The sequence below is a fragment of the Eumetopias jubatus genome, unplaced genomic scaffold, assembly GCF_037043125.1.
Source record: "Eumetopias jubatus isolate StellerSeaLion01/CBP00866 unplaced genomic scaffold, mEumJub1_p1.0 scaffold_3, whole genome shotgun sequence".
NCBI classification, from domain to species: domain Eukaryota; kingdom Metazoa; phylum Chordata; class Mammalia; order Carnivora; family Otariidae; genus Eumetopias; species Eumetopias jubatus.
Window position 1 is genome coordinate 111,944,278 of NW_028274809.1, and position 21,016 is coordinate 111,965,293.

Genomic DNA, 21,016 nt, shown 5'->3' on the forward strand with positions numbered 1-21,016 from the left:
GTTCTGTATACACGTGCTGCACATATTGTATCAAGTCTATTCCTAAATATGCTATTCTTTTTGATGCTATTTCAAATTGAGTTGTTTCCTTAATTTTGTTTTCAAATTGTTCATTATTAGTGTATGGAAATACAAGTGAGTTGTGAATATTGATCTAATATCCTGCAAATTTTTAAAACTCTTTTTTTGGCCTAAGTAGTTTTGTGTGTATAAATAAATGGTCACAAATTCCTGTTTGACCTATTTTCTTCTTTGTAAAGTCTATGGAAATACTTCTTCTTTTATTTCTGATTTTAGTAATTTCTGGTTTTCCCCCTTTCCTTTGTCGGTCTAGCTCAAGTTTTGTCTACTTTGTTGATCTTTCAACAAATCAATTTTTTTTACAATTTTTTTATGAAGTCAATACTTTTTTGTTTGTTCATTTTTTTATTTAATTTCAATTTAACTGGGGGAAGGAAAGATGGTGGAGGAGTAGGGGACCCTATTTCAACCTGGTCCCCAGAATTGAGCGGGATATCTACTAGACCACTCTGAGCACCCATGAAATCAGCCTGAGATGTAAGAAGATCTGGATCTCTACAAACAGAATATTGCAGGTGGTTGGTTTTGAGGTACAAAGTGGGAGCCCAAAGCGGGGAGCCATGATTCTGTGGGCAGATATTGGAGGATAAACGGCAGTGGGAGGGAGCCTGGCCGTGGGGATCCTACACCGCCAGTGAATGATAGCCTCACTCGCTGGGGATGGGGCATAGACTCACAGACTGGTAGTGGCGGGGAAAAGACTTTAGGGCAGCCCCTGGGGCGGAAACCCGGATCGGTGGGGTCACAGGTGAGAACTGGGAGCGACTGGCGGTTTTAGAAGCACAAAGGGCAGAGACGTGCCCCGACCTGGAGACAGGACTAGGAGCACTGTGGAGGGGGGCACAACCCAGGATGCTGCAGTTTTTAGAAGCACGGACAGAAACAGAGACAGTGTGGCCTGGAGAGCTCATGGAAGAACAGACTGCAATCTCTCTGCTCTGAGGCAGAGGGTTGGAAATGGTCTCTTCTGCTCTGACTTGCAGAAGAGATGCAGAAAGCTGCGAGGGAAAGCCACCAGAGAACAAAAGCCCCAAAAACTGATTCCCACTGAGCCCATCCCCCGACACAGGGGGGCAGGACAACTCTGCCCAAACAGGGTTGCCTGAGTAACAGCGTGGCAGGCCCCTCCCCCAGAAGATAGGCTGGGAAAACAAGATGCCAGCAACCCTAAGGTCCCTAGAAAACAGGTGCATCTTGCTTGGGTTCTGGTCAATAATTTGGACTCTATACATTCCTTCAACCACCCATCAACAGAATGACTAGGAGGAGGAACCCCCAAAATAGAAAAGACTCAGAGATTATGACTTATGCTGCAGATTTACAAATGGATGCAGATATAACCAAGATGTCGGAGATGGAATTCAGGCTAACAATTGTGAAGACAATGGCTAGAATGGAGAAATCAATTAATGGCAACATAGAGTCTCTAAGGGCAGAAATGAAAGCTGAATTGGCAGAACTTAAAAATGCTATCAATGAGATCCAGTCCAATCTAGATAATCTAACAGCTGGGGTAAGTGAGGCAGAAGAACGAATAAGCGACCTGGAAGACAATATAATAGATAAAAAGGGAAAAGAAGAGGCCAGGGAAAAACAACTCAGAATCCATGAAAAGAGAATCAGAGAAATAAGTGACACCATGAAGCATTCCAATGTCAGAATAATTGGAATCCCGAAGGGAGTGGAGAGAGAGAGTGGACTAGAAGATGTAGTTGAGCAAATTGTAGCTGAGAACTTCCCTAATCTGGGGAATGAAACAAACATTCCTGTCCTAGAGGCAGAGAGGACTCCTCCCAAGATCAAAGAAAACAGGCAAACACCCCGGCATGTAATAGTAAAACTTGCAAATCTTAGAACTAAGGAAACCATCTTAAGGGCAGTTAGGGGGAAAAGATTCCTTACATACAGAGGGAGGAACATCAGAATAACATCAGACCTATCCACAGAGATCTGGCAAGCCAGAAAGGCCTGGCAAGACATAGTCAGGGTACTAAATGAGAAGAACATGCAGCCAAGAATACTTTATCTAGCAAGGCTGTCATTTAGAATGGATGGAGAGATGCAGAGCTTCCATGACTGGCCAAAATTGAAAGAATATGTGACCACTAAGCTGGCCCTGCAAGAAATATTAAGTCAGGTTCTATAAAAGGAGAAAGACCCCAAGAGTGATATACAACAGAAATTTACAGGAACATTCTATAAAAACAATGTATTCATAGGCAACATGATGACAATTAATTCATATCTTTCAATAATCACTCTCAATGTGAATGGCCTAAATGCTCCCATAAAATGGCACAGGGTTGCAGATTGGATATAAAGACAGGACCCACCAATTGCTGCCTACAAAAGACCCATTTTGAACCTAAAGATAAATCCAGACTGAAAGTGAAGGCATGGAGATCCATCTTCCATGCCAGTGGATCTCAAAAGAAAGCTGGGGTAGCAATTCTTATATCAGACAAATTAGACCTTAAACTAAAGTCTGTAATTAGAGACACAGAAGGACACTATATCATTCTTAAAGGGTCTATCCAACAAGAAGATCTAACAATTGTAAATATCTATGCCCCCAACATGGGAGCAGCCATCTACATAAGCCAACTGTTCACCAAAATAAAGAGTCATATTGATAACAATTCGTTAATTATAGGAGACCTCAGTATACCACTCTCAGCAATGGACAGATCATCTAAGCAGAAAATCAACAAGGAAACAAGGGCTTTGAATGAAACCTGGACCAGATGGACCTCATAGATATATACAGAACATTCCACCCTAAAACAACAGAATACTCATTCTTCTCGAGTGCACATGGAACTTTCTCCAGAATAGACTGCATACTGGGTCACAAATCAGGTCTCAACCGATACCAAAAGATTGAGATTATTTCCTGCATATTCTCAGACCACAATGTTTTAAAACTGGAACTCAATCACAAGAAAAATTTGGCAGAAATTCAAACACTTGGAAGCTAAAGACCACTCTGCTCAAGAATGTTTGGGTCAACCAGAAAATCAAAGAAGAACTTAAACAATTCATGGAAATCAATGAGAATGAAAACACATCGGTCCAAAACCTATGGGATACTGCAAAGTCACTCCTAAGGGGGAAATACCTAGCCATCCAAGCCTCACTCAAAAAAATAGAAAAATCCCGAATTCACCAACTAACTCTACACCTCAAAGAACTAGAGAAAAAGCAACAAAAATGCCTAAGCTATGCATTAGAAGAGAAATAATTAAGATTAGAGCAGACATCAATGAATTAGAAACCAGAAACACAGTAGATCAGATCAATGAAACTAGAAGCTCATTCTTTGAAAGAATTAATAAGATCAATAAACCACTGGACAGACTTATCCAAAAGAAAAGACAAAGGACCCAAATTAATAAAATTATGAATGAAAGGGGAGAGATCACGACTAACACCAAGGAAATAGAAAGTTATTAGAAATTATTATCAACAACTATATGCCAATAAACTGAGCAAACTGGATGAAATGGAGGCTTTCCTGGAAACCTATAAGCTGCAAGGACTGAGGCAAGAAGAAACTGACAACCTGAAAAAGACAATAACCAGCAACAAGATTGGAGCAGTGATCAAAAACCTCCCAAAAAACAAGAGTGCAGGGCCTGATGGATTCCCTGGGGAATTCTGCTGAACATTCAAAGGAGAAATAATACGTATTCTACTGAAGCTGTTTCAAAAAATAGAAACAGAAGGAAAACTTCCAAACTCATTCTATGAGTTTTTTAATTACTTTAATCCCCAAACCAGGCAAAGACCCCATCAGAAAGAATTTCAGACCGATATCCCTGATGAATATGGATTCCAAAATCCTCAACAAAATCCTAGCTAATAAGATCCAACAATACATTAAAAGGATCATCCACCCTGACAAAGTGGGATTTATTCCCAGGATGCAAGTGTGGTTCAACATTCCCAAATCAATGTGACAGAACACATTAATAAGAGGAGGGAGAATAACCATATTGTCCTCTCAATTGATGCAGAAAAAGTATTTGACAAAATACAACATCCTTTCCTGATTAAAACTCTTCAGAGTATAGGGATAGAGGGAACATACCTCAAGTTCATAAAATCCATCTATGAAAAACCCACAGTGAATATCATCCTCAATGGGGAAAAGCCAAGAGCCTTTCCCTTAGTATCAGGAACATGTCAAGGATGCCCATTCTTGCCACTATTGTTCAACATAGTACTAGAAGTCCTAGCAACAGCAATCAGACAACAAAAAGAAATAAAAGGTATTCAAATTGGCAAAGAAGAAGTCAAACTCTCTCTTTTCGCAGATGACATGATACTTTATGGGGACAACCCAAAAGACTCCACCCCCAAATTACTAGAACTCATACAGCAATTCAGTAATTTGGCAGGATACAAAATCAATGCACAGAAATTAGTTGCTTTCTTACACACTAACAACGCAACTGTAGAAAGAGAAATTAGAGAAACGATTCCATTTACAATAGCACCAAAAACAACAAGATACCTCAGAATTAACCTAACCAAAGAGGTAAAGGATTTATACTCTAGGAACTACAGAACACTCATGAAAGAAATTGAAGAAGACACAAAAAGATGGAAAAATATTCCATGCTCATGGATCAGAAGAATAAACATTGTTAAAATGTCTATGCTACCCAGAGAAATCTATACTTTCAATGCCATCCCAATCAAAATTCCAATGACATTTTTCAAAGTGCAGGAACAAACAATCCTAAAATTTGTATGGAATCAGAAAAGACCCCAAATGGCCAAGGAAATGTTGAAAAAGAAAAAGCTGGGGGCATCATGTTGCCCGATTTCAAGCTATATAACAAAGTTGTGATCACCAAGACAGCATGGTACTGGCACAAAAACAGACATATAGATCAACGGAACAGAATAGAGAACCCATATACGGACCTTCAATTCTATGGCCAAATAATCTTTGACAAAGCAGGAAAAAACATGCAATGGAAAAAAGACAGTTTTTTCAATAAATGGTGCTGGGAAAATTGGACAGCCACATGCAGAAGAATGAAACTTGACTATTCTCTAACACCATACACAAAGATAAACTCAAAATGGATGAAGGACCTCAATGACAGAAATCCATCAAAATCCTAGAGAAGATCATAGGCAGTAACCTCTCTGACATCGGCCACAGCAACTTCTTTCAAGATACATCTCCAAAAGCTAGTGAAACAAAAGCAAAAATGAACTTTTGGGACTTCATCAAGATAAAAAGCTTCTGCACAGCAAAGGAAATAGTCAACAAAACAAAGAGGCAACCCACAGAATGGGAGAACGTATTTGCAAATGACGCTACAAATAAAGGGCTGGTATCCAATATCTATAAAGAGCTTCTCAAACTCAACACCCAAAAAAACAAATAATCAAGTCAAAAAATGGGCAGAAGATATGAACAGACACTTCTCTGAAGTAGACACACAAATGGCTAACAGACCATGAAAAAAATGTTCCTCGTCATTAACTATCAGGGAAATTCAAATCAAAACCACATTGAGATACCACCTTACACCAATTAGAATGGCAAAAAATGACAAGGCAAGAAACAACAAATGTTGGAGAGGTTGTGGAGAAAGGGGAACCCTCTTACACTGTTGGTGGGAATGCAAGTTGATACAGCCACTTTGGAAAACAGTGTGGAGGTTCCTCAAAAAATTAAAAATAGAACTACCCTAAGACCCAGCAATTGCACTCCTGGGTATTTACCCCAAAGACACAGAGGTAGTGAGAAAAAGGACCATATGCACCCCAATGTTCATAGCAGCAATGTCTGCAAAAGCCAAACTGTGGAAAGAGCCAAGATGCCCTTCAACAGATGAATGGATAAAGAAGATGTGGTCCATATATACAATGGAATATTACTCAGTCATCAGAAAGGATGAATACCCAACTTTGCATCAACATGGATGGGACTGGAGGAGATTATGCTAAGTGAAATAAGTCAAGCAGGGAAAGTCAATTATCATATGGTTTCACTTATTTGTGGGCCATAAGGAATAGCATGGAGGACATTACGAGAAGGAAAGGAAAAATTGAAGGGAGGGAAATCGGAGGGAGAGATGAACCGTGAGAGACTATGGACTCTGAGAAACAAACAGGCTTTTAGAGGGGAGTGGGGATTGGTTAGCCCGGTGATGGGTATTAAGGAGGGCACGTACTACATGGAGCACTGGGTGTTATATGAAAACAATGAATCATGGATTACCACATCAAAAACTAATGATGTATTGTATGGTGACAAAACATAATAAAATTAAAAAAAAAAAAACTAAAAAAAAAAACCCCTAAAATTCAATTTAACTAACATATACTGTATTATTAATTTCAGGGGTAAAATTTAGTTGCATACAACACCCAGTGCTTTAATGAACCAAATTTTATTTCATTGATCTTATCTTGACTTTGTTTGTTGTTTTTCTGTTATCTATTCAATTTATGTCCACTTGTCAAAATAATTAAACAAGGAGGTCATTATTAGCCTGACTCTAATGCCTTGGGGACCTACATAAGCAAACCAAAAACTAACCTAGAGTCATTGCACTTGAAATTGAGAAAATAAAATTTAAGAAAAACCAACCATAAATAGCCCACTAGGCTTTCTAAATAAGGCAACCACTTAAGTTATAAACAATCGACTAATTACTTTACTTCAATGTGTTGCCCATAAAAACCTTTCCTGTAGCTCCTGCCAGTGGAGTGCTTTTAATCAGTTTTGTTTGTTTGGTGCTGCCCAGTTTGAACTGATGCATATTCAAATAAACTCTTGTGCATTTTAATGACCCTTAGTTTACCTTTTAACAGTTCAGGTGTCAGAAATGAAAATGGAAAGACATCCCTGACAGCCACAAGAACAGTGAGCAAGGAGTCATAGGTACCCACTGAGCCCTTGTGCTCACTGCTTTCTTGTTGATTCAAAAGGCTGTTGATAAGTCCTTCCTGAAGGTTTGATCTCACAGCTTTTAAGTTATAAGTTCTCTGACTTCATTTGACATTTTCTTGCCTGGACTCAGTCTGACTTAAACTGGACTAGATCCAATTTAAACTGGACTGGATCTGGTTTGAGACCTCGGGTAGGTAAAATTTTGTTTTAAGGGGAAGAAAAAGAAAGTGGGCTCCTCTGAGTCTAAAGAGTCTTGGACTCTTCCATTTAGGACTCTGGCTAACTATATGTATAAAATTTATGGCTGTAGAACCTGTGTTTCTTTGAACAAGTGGGCTAAACCAAAATAATCTTGAGTTACAGTGGCCACAGTGGGTAACTAGATAAACTTAACCCATTTATGGGGTGCCTAGAGAAAAAAGAGCACTGAATTTCCCAAAAGCTATGAGATACATATTTTATTGGTATGCAGAAGTTTCTAAGACTAAATGAACCAAAATTTGTCTCTTTAAGGCTTTAATACTGCCAAGAATATTGTTTGTCCCAGCTGAAACCTGATAATAAAATATTTGAAAGGATTTTTTTTCTTTAAAAGAAGCTCCATGCTCAAAAGCTGGACAAATTATAAACTAATATTCAGAGGCTGATAGGGAAAAATTTTAAGTCATTTCCTGGACTAAAATAGAACTATGTACCTTGGAGTAAAGAAAACATTCTAAAGCCTTTGTGGAACAATTTACCACAGCATTCCAAAACCCATAGCTCTGAATCTACAACATAGCAATCTTTTGATTTCCATCTAAGTTGGAAATCTCTCTGATATAAAAAAGGCAAATATAAGATAATGTAGTTGGATAGGTGGGTTATCCCCTTGATATCATTTAGGCTGCAACTTATTTGAGGTATTAAAAACAACTGTTCTTGTCTTGTCAAATTAAGTCTTTATAAGAACAAAAATATACCTGTAGAAACAATTCAAAGCCCACCTATTCTTTTTACTAATCCCAATGTAATAAAATATTACTCACTTTTTTCCAATCCCAGGGAAGGACTCTGAATGCTTCTTCACACAGCATCTTGGTAGCAGAATAACCAAGAAAAACACAACATAGACAATGGAGGGAAAAATGTTTTACATTTTACACTGACATAAAAAAAGAGAGCAAGACTAGCTTCTACAGTAAACAATTGTCCTTGGCCAGCAAGTCTTTTTTTTAACAGCCAACACAGGGCAATTGGGTTACCACATCCCTTTCTTGTTTCAGTGGAGAAACCCATCCTCTCCTAATGGAGGGCAGATATAACAGTGGGTTGCTCAGATGCCACAGGATGCTTATACTTCAAAAAGAAACAAAGGAAGGGTGCCTAGGTGGCTCAGTCAGTTGAGTGTCTGGTTCTTGGTTTTGGCTAAGGTAATGATCTTGGGATCCTGGGATTGAGCCCCACCCCTTTGGGCTCCTTGCTCAGTGGGGAGTCTGCATGAGGATTTCTCTCCCTTTCCCTCTGCCCCTCCTTCCACTCCTGTGCGCTCTCTCTCTCAAATAAATAAATCTTTTTTTTTCTTTTCGTAAAGAAACAAAGGAGTACTCAGAGAATTAAGCAAGGAGGGATATTCCCACACAAGGTGATAATCCTGGCACAGGCTGAGTGGGCTCTATTCAGACTGGTGGGAAAGTATTCCAGACCCAAGGTCCATTCTTCTATGGTTGAGTGGGGGTTGTGGGACTGCATACATAAAACTACCTTTCCAACAATTTCCAAATAAGATAAAATACTAAAATATTAATTACTGAATATAGGTTTCTCTACTTTTGCCTTCTTATTACAGAGAAACTAAAAATATTTGGGTTTGTTAATAAACATGTTTTGAGACACATTCAAAATTTTACTATGAAAAAGGATATACTTCCAGAAATTATGAAATGTATTCACAAATTTGCCAATCTACAGAATGCTACTGGGACAGGCTACAATTGCTTACTAAGTTTTCATTAGAAATTAAGGTTTGAAAGGGATAAGAATCCTAATCAGGTGTATTGAGCAAGATGGCAGAGGAATAGGAGACCTAAATTTCATCTGTCACAGGAATTCAGCTAGATAGGGATCAAACCATTCTGAACACCTACAAACTCAATAGGAGATCGAAGAAAAGAATAGCAACAAATCTCTGAACAGAAAAGTAACCACTTTCTGGAAGCAGGAACCCAACAAGTGGCAGATCCGGGGAGACTACCCTTCCTCCCTCAGGAGGAATGGCGAAGGAGCACACCGCAGGAATCTGCTGGGTTTGGAAACACCAAACAGGGTCCTGTGCCAGAGAAACAGATGCTCAGTCACATGCCGGTGACCACAGAGTGTGGCCAGAGACTGGGGAGATGGGAGTGATTGACTGTTTTTCTTTGGGGGCTCACTGACGAGTGAGGCCCCGAGTTCTCGTCACCTCTGGGGCAGAGATTGAGAGGCCACAATTTTCACTCTCATCCTCAAAAGCTGTGTGGTGAGCTTGCAGGGAAAAAAAGCTCCTGAGAACAACCCAAGCAGATTACTTAGCCTGGCCCCTGGCAAGGGCGGGGCAATTCCGCCTCGGGCATAGACACTTGAGAACCACTGCTACAGGCCCCTCCCCAGAAGATCAGCAAGAACAGCCAGCCAAGACCAAGTTTACCGATCAACGAGAATGGCAGAACACCAGCACTAGGGGAATACAGCACATAGACTTCATGGCTTTTTTCCCCATGATTCCTTAAGCTTTCAAAGTTAATTTTTTTAATTTTCTTTTTTTTCCTTCTTTTTTTTTTGAATTTTCTTTTTCCCTTTTTCAACCAACATCTTATCAATCCCTTTTTTTTAAATCTTTTTTGATTTTTCATTTTTGGAATCATATTCTATCCCTTCATAATAGTTAACCTTATTTTTGGTATATATGTAAGTTGTTCTCTCTTTAAAATTTTGGAATACAGTTTCTTCTAACAGACCAAAATATACCCTAAATCTCTAGTGTATGGCTTTGTTCTAGTCTACTGCCTGATCACATTCTCTCCCTTTTTTTTTTAATTATCCTCTTCTTTCTTTTTTCAACCAAGTTCTTATCTTATTAATTCCTTTTACAAAATCTTTTATAATTTTCATCTTTACAGTCATATTCCAACCCTTCATCATATTTACCCTTACCTTTGTACATGTATAAGCTTTCCTTTCTTGAAAATTTTGAGAGGCAGTTTCTTCTAACAGAAAAAACACAACCAAAATCTAGTGTGTGGCACTGATCTATTCACCAGCCTGATCATATTTGATCATATATATTTTTTAATCTTTTTCTTTCCTTCCCTTTCTTTTCCCCCAGTTTCAGGTCTCTTCTGATTTGTTTAGTGTATATTTTTGGGGGGTCGTTGTTAACCTGTTAGCATTTTGTCCTCTACTTCATCTACTTTCCTCTGGACAAAATGACAAGAAGGAAAAAATCACCTCAACAAAAAGAAAAAAAGGCAGTGCCACCTGCCAGGGACCTAATCAGTAAGGACATTAGTAAGACGTCAGAACTAGAGTTCAGAATGATGATTTTTTAAAGATATTAGCTGGTCTTGAAAAAAGCATGGAAGTTATTAGAGAAACCCTTCTGAAGAAATAAAAGAACTAAAACCAAACCCAATCGAAATAAAAAAGGCTATTAATGAGGTGCAATCAAAAACGGAGGCTCTAACTGCTAGGATAAATGAGGGAGAAGAGAGAATGAGTGATATAGAAGACCAAATGATGGATAATAAAGCAGCTGAGAAGAAGAGAGATAAACAACTACTGGATCACAGGGCAGAATTCGAGAGATAAGTGATACCATAAGATGAAACAACATTAGAATAATTGGGAACCCGGAAGAAAAATAAAGAGAAAGAGGGGCAGAAGGTATATCAGAGCAAATTATAGCAGAGAACTTCCCTAATTTGGGGAAGGAAACAGGCATCAAAATTCAAGAGGCACAGAGAATCCCTCTCAAAATCCATAAAAACAGGTCAACACCCTGACATCTAAAGGTAGAACTTACGAGTCTCAGAGACAAAGAGAAAATCCTGAAAGCAGCTCGGGACAAGAGATCTGTAACCTATAATGGTAGAAACATTAGATTGGCCACAGACCTATCCACAGAGACCTGGCAGGCCAGAAAGGACGGGCATGATATATACAGAGAATTAAATGAGAAAAATATGCAGCCAAGAATATTATATCCAGCTAGGCTGTCATTGAAAATAGAAGGAGAGATTAAAAAACTTCCAGGACAAACAAAAACTAAAGGAATTTGCAAACACAAAACCAGCCCTAAAAGAAATATTGAAGGGGGTCCTCTAAGCAAAGAGAGAGCCTGAAAGTAATATAGACCAGAAAAGAACACAGACAATATAGAGTAAGAGTCACCTTCCAGGCAATACAATGGCACTAAATTCATATCTTTCAATAGTTACCCTGAAAGTAAATGGGCTAAATGCCCCAATCAAAAGACACAGGCTATCAGATTGGATAAAAAAACAAGACCCATCAATATGCTGTCTACAAGAGACTCATTTTAGACCCCAAAACACGCCCAGATTGAAAGTCAGGGGGTGGAAAACCATTTACTGTGCTAATGGACCCCAAAAGAAAGATGGGGTGGCAATCCTTATATCAGACAAATTAGATTTTAAACCAAAGACTGTAATAAGAGCCGAGAAAGGACACTATATCCTACTTAAAGGGTCTATCCAACAAGAAGATCTAAGAATTGTAAATATCTATGCCTCTAACATGGGAGCAGCCAATTATATAAGCAAATTAATAACAAAAGCAAAGAAACACATTGACAACAATACAATAATAGTAGGGGACTTTAACACCACCCTCGCCGAAATGGGTAGATCATCTAAGGAAATGATCAACAAGGAAATAAAGACTTTATTTTTTTTAAAGATTTTATTTATTCATTTCAGACACAGAGATACAGAGAGAGAGAGAGCATGAGCAGGGGGAGAGGCAGAGGGAGAGGGAGAAGAGGGCTCCACGCTGAGCCAGGAGCCTGATGTGGGGCTCGATCCCAGGACCCTGGGATCATGACCTGAGCTGAAGGCAGATGCCAAACCATCTGAGCCACTCAGGTGCCCTGGAAATAAAGACTTTAAATGACACACTGGACAAAATGGATTTCACAGATATATTCAGAACATTCCATCCCAAAGCAACAGGATACACATTCTTCTCTAGTGCACATGGAACATTCTCCAGAATAGATCACATCCTAGGTCACAAATTAGGTCTCAACCACTGCCAAAAGATTGGGATCATTCACTGCATATTTTCAGACCACAATGCTTTGAAACTAGAACTCAATCACAAGAGGAAAGTTGGAAAAAACTCAAATACATGGAGGCTAAAGAGCATCCTACTAAAGAATGAATGGGGGAACCAAGAAATTAAAGACAATTTAAAAAATTCATGGCAACAAATGAAAATGAAAATATAACTGTTCAAAATCTTTGGGATGCAGCAAAGGCAGTCCTAAAAGGAAAATATATAGCAATACAAGCCTTTCTCAAGAAACAAGAGAGGTCTCAAATACACAGCCTAACCCTACACCTAAAGGAGCTTGAGAAAGAACAGCAAAGAAAGCCTAAATCCAGCAGGAGAAGAGATATAATAAAGATCAGAGCAGAAATCAATGAAATAGAAACCAAAAGAATGATAAAACAGATCAATGAAACTAGGAGCTGGTTCTTTGAAATAATTAATAAGATTGATAAACCCCTGGCCAGACTTATCAAGAGAAAAGAGAAATGACCCAAATAAATAAAATCATGAATGAAGAAGAGAGATCACAAACAACACCAAAGAAATACAAACTATAATAAGAACATATTATGAGCAACTATAAGCCAGCAAATTAGATAACCTGGAAGAAATGGATGCATTCCTAGGGATGTATCAACTCCAAAAACTGAACCAGGAAGAAATAGAAAACCAGAACAGACCTATAACCACTAAGGAAATTGAAGCAGTCATCAAAAATCTCCAAACAAACAAAAGCCCAGGGCCAGATGACTTCCCAGGGGAATTCTACCAAACATTTCAGGAAGAATTAATACCTATTCTCCTGAAACTCTTCCAAAAAATAGAAATGGAAGGAAAACTTCCAAACTCGTTTTATGAGGCCACCATTACCTTGATCCCCAAATCAAACAAAGACCCCATCAAAAAGGAGAATTACAGACCAATAACCTTGATGAACATGGATGCAAAAATTCTCTCCAAAATACTAGCCAATAGGATCCAACAGTACATTAAAAGGATTATTCAGCATGACTAAGTGAGATTTATCCCTGAGCTGCAAGGTTGGTTCAACATCCGCAAATCAATCAATGTGATACAGTACATTAATCAAAGAAAGAACAAGAACCATATGATCCCCTCAATAGATGAGAAAAAGCATTTGAGAAAGTACAGCAAACTTTCTCGATCAAAACTCTTCAGAGTGTAGGGATAGAGGGTACATACCTCAATATCATAAAATCCATCTATGAAAAACCCACAGTGAATATCATTCTCAATGGGGAAAAACTGAGAGCTTTCCCCCTAAGGTCAGGAACGTGGCAGGGAAGTCCACTATCACCATTGCTATTCAACATAGTACTAGAAGTCCTAGCCACAGCAATTAGACAACAAAAAGAAATAAACGGCATCCAAATTGGCAAAGAATTCTCACTGTTTGCAGATGATATGATACTTTATGTGGAAAACCCAAAAGACTCCACCCCAAAACTGCTAGAACTCATACAGGAATTCAGGAATGTGGCAGGATATAATGTCAATGTACAGAAATCAGTGTCATTCCTATACACCAACAAGACAGAAGAAAGAGAAACTAAGGAGTCGATCCCATTTACAATTTCACCCAAAACCATAAGATACCAAGGAATAAATCTAACCTAAGAGGCAAAGAATCTGTGCTCAGAAAACTATAAAATACTCATGAAAGAAATTGAGGAAGACACAAAGAAATGGAAAAACGTTCTGTGCTCATGGATTGAAAGAACAAATATTGTGAAGCTGTCAATGCTACCTAGAGCAATCCACACATTCAATGCAATCCCCATCAAAATACCATCCACTTTTTTCAAAGAAATGGAACAAATCATCCTAAAAATTGTATGGAATCAGAAAAGACCGAATAGCCAGAGGAGTGTTGGAAAAGAAAAGCAAAGCTGGTGACATCACAATTCTGGACTTCAAGCTCTACTACAAAGCTGTCATCATCAAGACAGTATGACCCAAAAACAGACACATAGATCAATGAACAGAATAGAAAGCCCAGAAATGGACCCTCAACTCTATGGTCAACTAATCTTTGACAAAGCAGGAAAAAATGTCCAATGGAAAAAAGACCGTCTCTTCAACAAATGGTGTTGGGAAAATTGGACAGCCACATGCAGAAGAATGAAACTGGACCATTTCCTTACACCACACACAAAAATAGACTCCAAATGGTTGAAAGACCTAAACGTGAGACAGGAGTCCATCAAAATCCTAAAGGAGAACACAGGCAGCAACCTCTTTGACCTCAGCCACAGCAACTTCTTCCTAGAAACATCACCAAAGGCAAGGGAAGCAAGGGCAAAAATGAACTATTGGGACTTCAACAAGATAAAAAGCTTTTGCACAGCAAAAGAAACAGTCCACAAAACCAAAAGACAACCGACAGAATGGGAGAAGATATTTGCAAATGACATATCAGATAAAGGGCTAGTATCCAAAATCTATAAAGATCTTATCAAACTCAACGCCTAAAGAACAATTGATCCAATCAAGAAATGGGCAGAAGACATGAACAGACATTTTTTCCAAAGAAGACATCCAAATGGCCAACAGACTCATGAAAAAGTGCTCAACAGCACTCAGCATCAGAGAAATACAAATCAAAACCTCAATGAGATACCACCTAACACCAGTCAGAATGGCTAGAATGAACAAGTCAGGAAACGACAGATGTTGGCGAGGATGCAGAGAAAGTGGAATCCTCCTACACTGTTGGTGGGAATGAAAGCTGGTGCAGCCACTCTGGGAAACAGTATGGAGGTTCCTCAAAAAGTTGAATATAGAGCTACCCTATGACCCAGCAATTGCACTACTGGGTATTTACCCCAAAGATACAAATGTAGGGATCCGAAGGGGTATGTGCACCCCGATGTTTATAGCAGCAACGTCCACAATAGCCAAACTATGGAAAGAGCTAAGATGTCCATCGACAGATGAAGAAGTGGTATATATTTATACAATGGAATATTATGCAGCCATCAAAAGGAATGAAATCTTGCCATTTGCAATGATGTGAATGGAACTGGAGGGTATTATTGCTGAGTGAAATAAGTCAACCAGAGAAAGACATGTAACATATGACCTCACTGATATGAGGAATTCTTAATCTTAGGAAACAAACTGAGGGTTGCTGGAGTGGTGGGGGTAAGAGGGATGGGGTGGCTGGGTGATAGACATTGGGGAGGGTATGTGCTATGGTGAGCGCTGTGAATTGTGTAAGACTGTTGAATCATAGACCTGTACCCCTGAAACAAATAATTCATTATATGTTAACAAATAGAAACAAAGGAAAAATGAAGGGGGGGAATCAGAGTGGGAGATGAACCATGAGAGACTATGGACTCTGGGAAACAAACTGGGGGTTCTAGAGGGGAGAGGGGTGGGGAGATGGGTTAGCCCGATGATGGGTATTGAAGAGGGCACATATTGAATGGAGCACCAGGTGTTATACGCAAACAATGAATCATGGAACACTACATCAAAAACTAATGATGTAATGAATGGTGACTAACATAACAGAATAAAATTTCAAAAAATAAAATAAATAAAAATGAATCATAATCAATATATATAATTGAAACTAGTAGAAATAATAAAGGAAATAACTTTGTATGCAGGGAATATAGGATGTGTTTAGGGGAAGAAAAACTATGAAATATGAAAATGCATTTTTTAAGGGAAAAGAGTGTTTTTGTCCCAAAGTAGAATAACTGATTATTCAGAATGAGAAAGAAGAAAAAGAAAAAACCTAAATGGATATAGAAAGTAGAAAGTCAGAAAATGTTATGTGGTCAAGCTGGCTAAAATTGAATGAATTTATAAGTTTTTTAATAAGCTTTAATATAAATAGTATGCTTATTCAAAATTAAAATGTATTCTCTCTTAGTTGTTAAGAGGAAAACATTTTCTTGGACTATTCTCCTCTTGGTACGAGATTATGAAAAGTTTTCCCTTACTTTTTAAGTAATCTGTCTGAAAAGCAAAGATTTTGTGTTTTATTAAAATAATTTTCTTTGCTTCATGTTGTGATTATCAAGTCTTTTATTACTCAGGAGAAGATTCAGTTCTTAAGGTTTTTCACAAGAGCTGAAGTTTTATACAACTGTGTAACTTTCTGTTTTTGCCTTAGAAGTCTTTGTCATTTTGGTTGAGTATATAACAAAAATTTTTCACAAGAGCTGAAGTTTTATACAACTGTGTAACTTTCTGTATTTGCCTTAGAAGTCTTTGTCATTTTGGTTGAGTATATAACAAAAATTATATTTAACCAAGTATTCAAACCTTTGATATTTTGATTTTTTTTACAAACTTTCCATAATTAAATTCTAAATGAAGACTTTTTGACCCTGCGGTAAGTTTGAGATTTCCCAAAGGATCCCTGGAACATCTCAAGATATTTTTTCTCTCTCTTTATAAGAGAGATGTTAAACTGACTAGGTTTATTTGATATGTTAAATTACACAGGAAAAATTGTCAAATAAGAAATGATCCTAAACATTGTTTAGGTTATATTTGTATGAATATGTGTTATGGCTGTAAGTGTTCCAGAAATTGTATGAAATTCTTAGAAATCTGATACGTCTTGATGTAATGTTATCAGTCATCATTCTAGTTGTTTTAAAATGTTGTTCATCACAGAAATAAGGGCATTTCCTTGTAATTTCATTATAATAAACTCTCACCAGATACTCTTTTATTCTGATTATTTTTATTCAAGTACTTCCTTTCAAAAAGATTCATGGAAAAGATTCTGACAAGTAAAGGTCTCTGATAATTTTAAGATCATACTACTGAACAAGGTAACATTTTTTCAGAACTGTAATGGAGAAATAGATGGGTTCATAAAACTGCTACCTCAAGATCAAGTGTTAATCAAGAATTAATTACATGGGATTAAATGAACTTATGACTATGATTATAATTGTTATGGCTGTTTGAAATATTGCTGGTTCTTCAATGTTTGGTTTTCTAGATTTAAATAACCCCTTTTCCCTTTTGTTTTAAACTCTCTATAACAGAACAATTTAGTAAATTATTCTTTTATATATAATAATTGGATATTTATAATTTTTCTCTCTCTGACCTTATAGGATTCACAATTTTTTACTAAATATTTCTATTTTTTCATGTCAGTAGAGGAATTTTTATAAGTTCAGTAAGAATCCAATGTAACAAGACAAAACCGAGCAAGTCTTTGGCTTGACTTCTTAGTCCAAGGAGGCTTTCAAAAATCTAACTTGAGATTCCTTATTATCTGATAATTTTAAGAAACCAAGATGTACTTTATGGAGACAATAAAACCCTTTAACTATCACCAAGCTTTAACTGCAATATAATATTTGAGAATACTTTTGATCCTTGAATAACACGGGATTTAGGGGCACCCCTACTCCTGCACAATTGAAAATCCATGTATAATTTTGCCTACTAAAAATTTTTAACTGCCAATGGACTACTGTTGACTGGAATCCTTACTAATAACATAAGCAGCTGATTAACACATATTGTGTGTGTGTGTGCATGTGTGTATTTAAAGTAAGCTAGAGAAATGAAAATGCTATTAAGAAAATCATAAGGAAGAAACAATACATTTACAGTACTGTACTTATTTATTTTAAAAACCTGCATGTAAATGAACCTGCATAATTCATACTATGTTGTTCAAGGGTAAATTGTATGCACAAAATCACTATTCTTGCTACACTTATATAAATAATCAAGCATAGTTTAACAAGACTAGACTTACTTTGCAAACAAGTTAGTCTTACTGTGACTGTATTTGCTGGTAACTGGGAATAACTGAAGAGAGAAAATTTATGTTTCAATAGAAAACATAATATACCCTTGTGGATATCAGATTCCAGTCCTACTCATTATTTTAAGGTTTTGCTATCTACCTTTAAAATTGACTGGATCCCAAATTCTTCAGATTTCTTCCAATATCTGGCTTAAACTCTCCAAACTAACTTTTTTTTTAATTTTCTTCCACCTTTTTGACTTGGAATCACTAAAAACAAAAATTTCCATTTTCCAGAAGCCCTGCAAACTGAAGTTAGATTATTGAATATAAACTTCATAGAAATCATCACAACAACTCATGTATGGACAATCTTTGTGCCTGCTGCCATGTGAGCCACTCAGAAGGTACACCAGAACACTTAATGACATCACCAGAAATATTCAAACTACAAAAGTTGCTTCAAGCCCATCGTCTAGGAGCCCAGCATCTGAAGATCTTGGCTCATTTTCCTCTGGGCTCACAAACTAATTTTCAGTCTGCTCCAACCATTACCTTTGTTTGTTGTTTGTTTATTTGTTTCCATAGCAATGCCTCTTAATAAATATCTGATTGCTGGCACCATACAGGCCTAACTTTGGGAGCCACCTGCAACACCATCTCTTGAAATGAGAAACAACTGTTTAACTGACCTAATCTATTTTCAAGACTAAGAAACCAGTTCAATGATATGCAGCAATTACTAATTCAACTTCTAGACTATAAAACTTCTTAAAGAAATTTCAGGCAAGGAACAAAGGGTAGCAAAATATTCCATCCCAAAATATACCTCTTTAGCATAAGGATTGTTTTGAGCTAATAAACTGGTTTTAGAAAATAGAATTTAGATGACTTGTTGGCTACACAAGGAGAATTCTGTGTCATAGCAATTACTTCTTGCTTACCTGGATTTGGTGTTATAGAAATTTAAATACAAAATTTAACAAACAATTCACTTGACTAAAACAGGTTGATACTTTGTCAGGTACATTCTTGGATTTATTTGGTACCAGCTGGTTTGGTTCATGGGCGCCCTGGCTAAGAACCATACTTCAGTCTCTTGGTATTGTCCTTCTTAGAGTCATCATTGTATTCTCCCTAGTGCATTGGGTTTTCTCAAGGGTCTTAAATATGTTGCACAGTTGAAACTAACATAACATTGCATGCAACTGTCTTTTTTTCTTTTAAGATTTTGTTTATTTATTTGACAGACAGAGGGAGAGGGAGAGAGAGGGAGAGGGAGAGAGAGAGAGCACAAACAGGGGGAGCAGCAGGCAGAGGGAGAAGCAGACTCCTTGCTGAGCAAGGAGCCCGATGTGGGGCTCAATCCCAGGACTTTGGGAGGATTACCTGAGAGGAAGGCAGACACTTAACCCATTGAGCCACCCAGGTGTCCCTTTTTCTAGTTTCTTTTTTTTCCCCCCACTGTTAACATTTTAATGACCTTTCTTCCAGCCTCAGTTTTATACATATGCATTTTCTTTAATTGGACGGTTAGGGTATTGCTTTGAGGTCTCTTCTTTGTAATATAGGTGTTTATAGCAATCAGTTTCCCTCTGAGTACTCCTTTTGCTGCACCCTGTAAATTTTGACATATTGTGTTCCAGTTTTCATTTATCTCAAAGTGTTTTCTAACTATCTTTGTGATTTCTTCTTTGACCAATTGGTTATTTAGGACTGTGTTGTTTAATTTCTACATATTTGTGAATTTACCAAATTTTCTCCTTTTATTGTTTTCTAATTTTGTACCACTGTGGCTATTTTACATTCATTGAGTCTTGTTTTATTGCCTGACAATTGATCTATTCTAGAGAATTTTTTCATATAAACTTGAGAATGTGTATTCTACTCTTGTTTAGTGTAGTGCTATAAAGCAGTCTTTTAATGTCCAGTTGGCTTATATTGCTGTTAAAGCATTCAATTTCCCTGATGATAGTCTTTCTAGTTTGTCTATCCAGTATCAAAATTGTGTTATTGAAGTCTCCAACTATTATTATTGAATGGTCTACTTCTCTCTTAAATTCTGTCAGTTTTTGGTTCATGTATTTTGATGTCCTGTTGCTAGGAATACAATACACACATGTTTTCAATCATTACATCTTCTTGATATGTTGACCCTTTATCATTTTTTTTTGTCTTAGTAAGAATTTTTGTCTTAAAGTATATTTTGACAGATGTTAGCATGGACACTTTAAGTCACTTTTGGTTGCTGCTGGCATGGTATATCTGTCTCCATCCTTCTACTTCCAACCCATTTATGTCTTTGAAACTAAAGTGTGTCTCTGGTATACAGTATATACTTTAACAGGTTTCTATCCATTTTGCCATTCCTTAACTTTTAATTAGATAATTTAATCAATTTTTATTTAATGAAATTACTGATAACATAGGATTTACATCTGGTACTTTATTTATTTTCTATACACAAAGTATTTTTTGTTACTCTACCTCCATTATTGTAATTTGGTGTTAAATAGGTGTTCTCTATTGTAGCATTTTTATTCCTTTTTTTTGTTTTTTACTCTGTATTTTTGGATTATTTTCTTACTGGTGCCCTGAGGATTGAAGCGAATATCTTAATTTGTAATAATCTAATTCAGATTAGTATCAACTTAATTTCAGTAATATACAATAACTTTACTCATATATAGATTCACTTCTCCCTCTTTATGCTGTTATTGTAACAAAAATACCACTTTATTCATTATGTGCTCAATATAAATCAGTAATTATTGCTTTGTTGTAGTTACCTTTTAAATTATTTGATTTACAGATGCAAAAATGTGCATTAATACCATCTATCATATTTACCTATGTGGTTACTTTTACTGGGGTTCTTTATTTTTTTTAATGTGTCTCATGTCCTTTTATTTGAGCCTGAATGACTTCCTTTAATATTTCTCATGGGG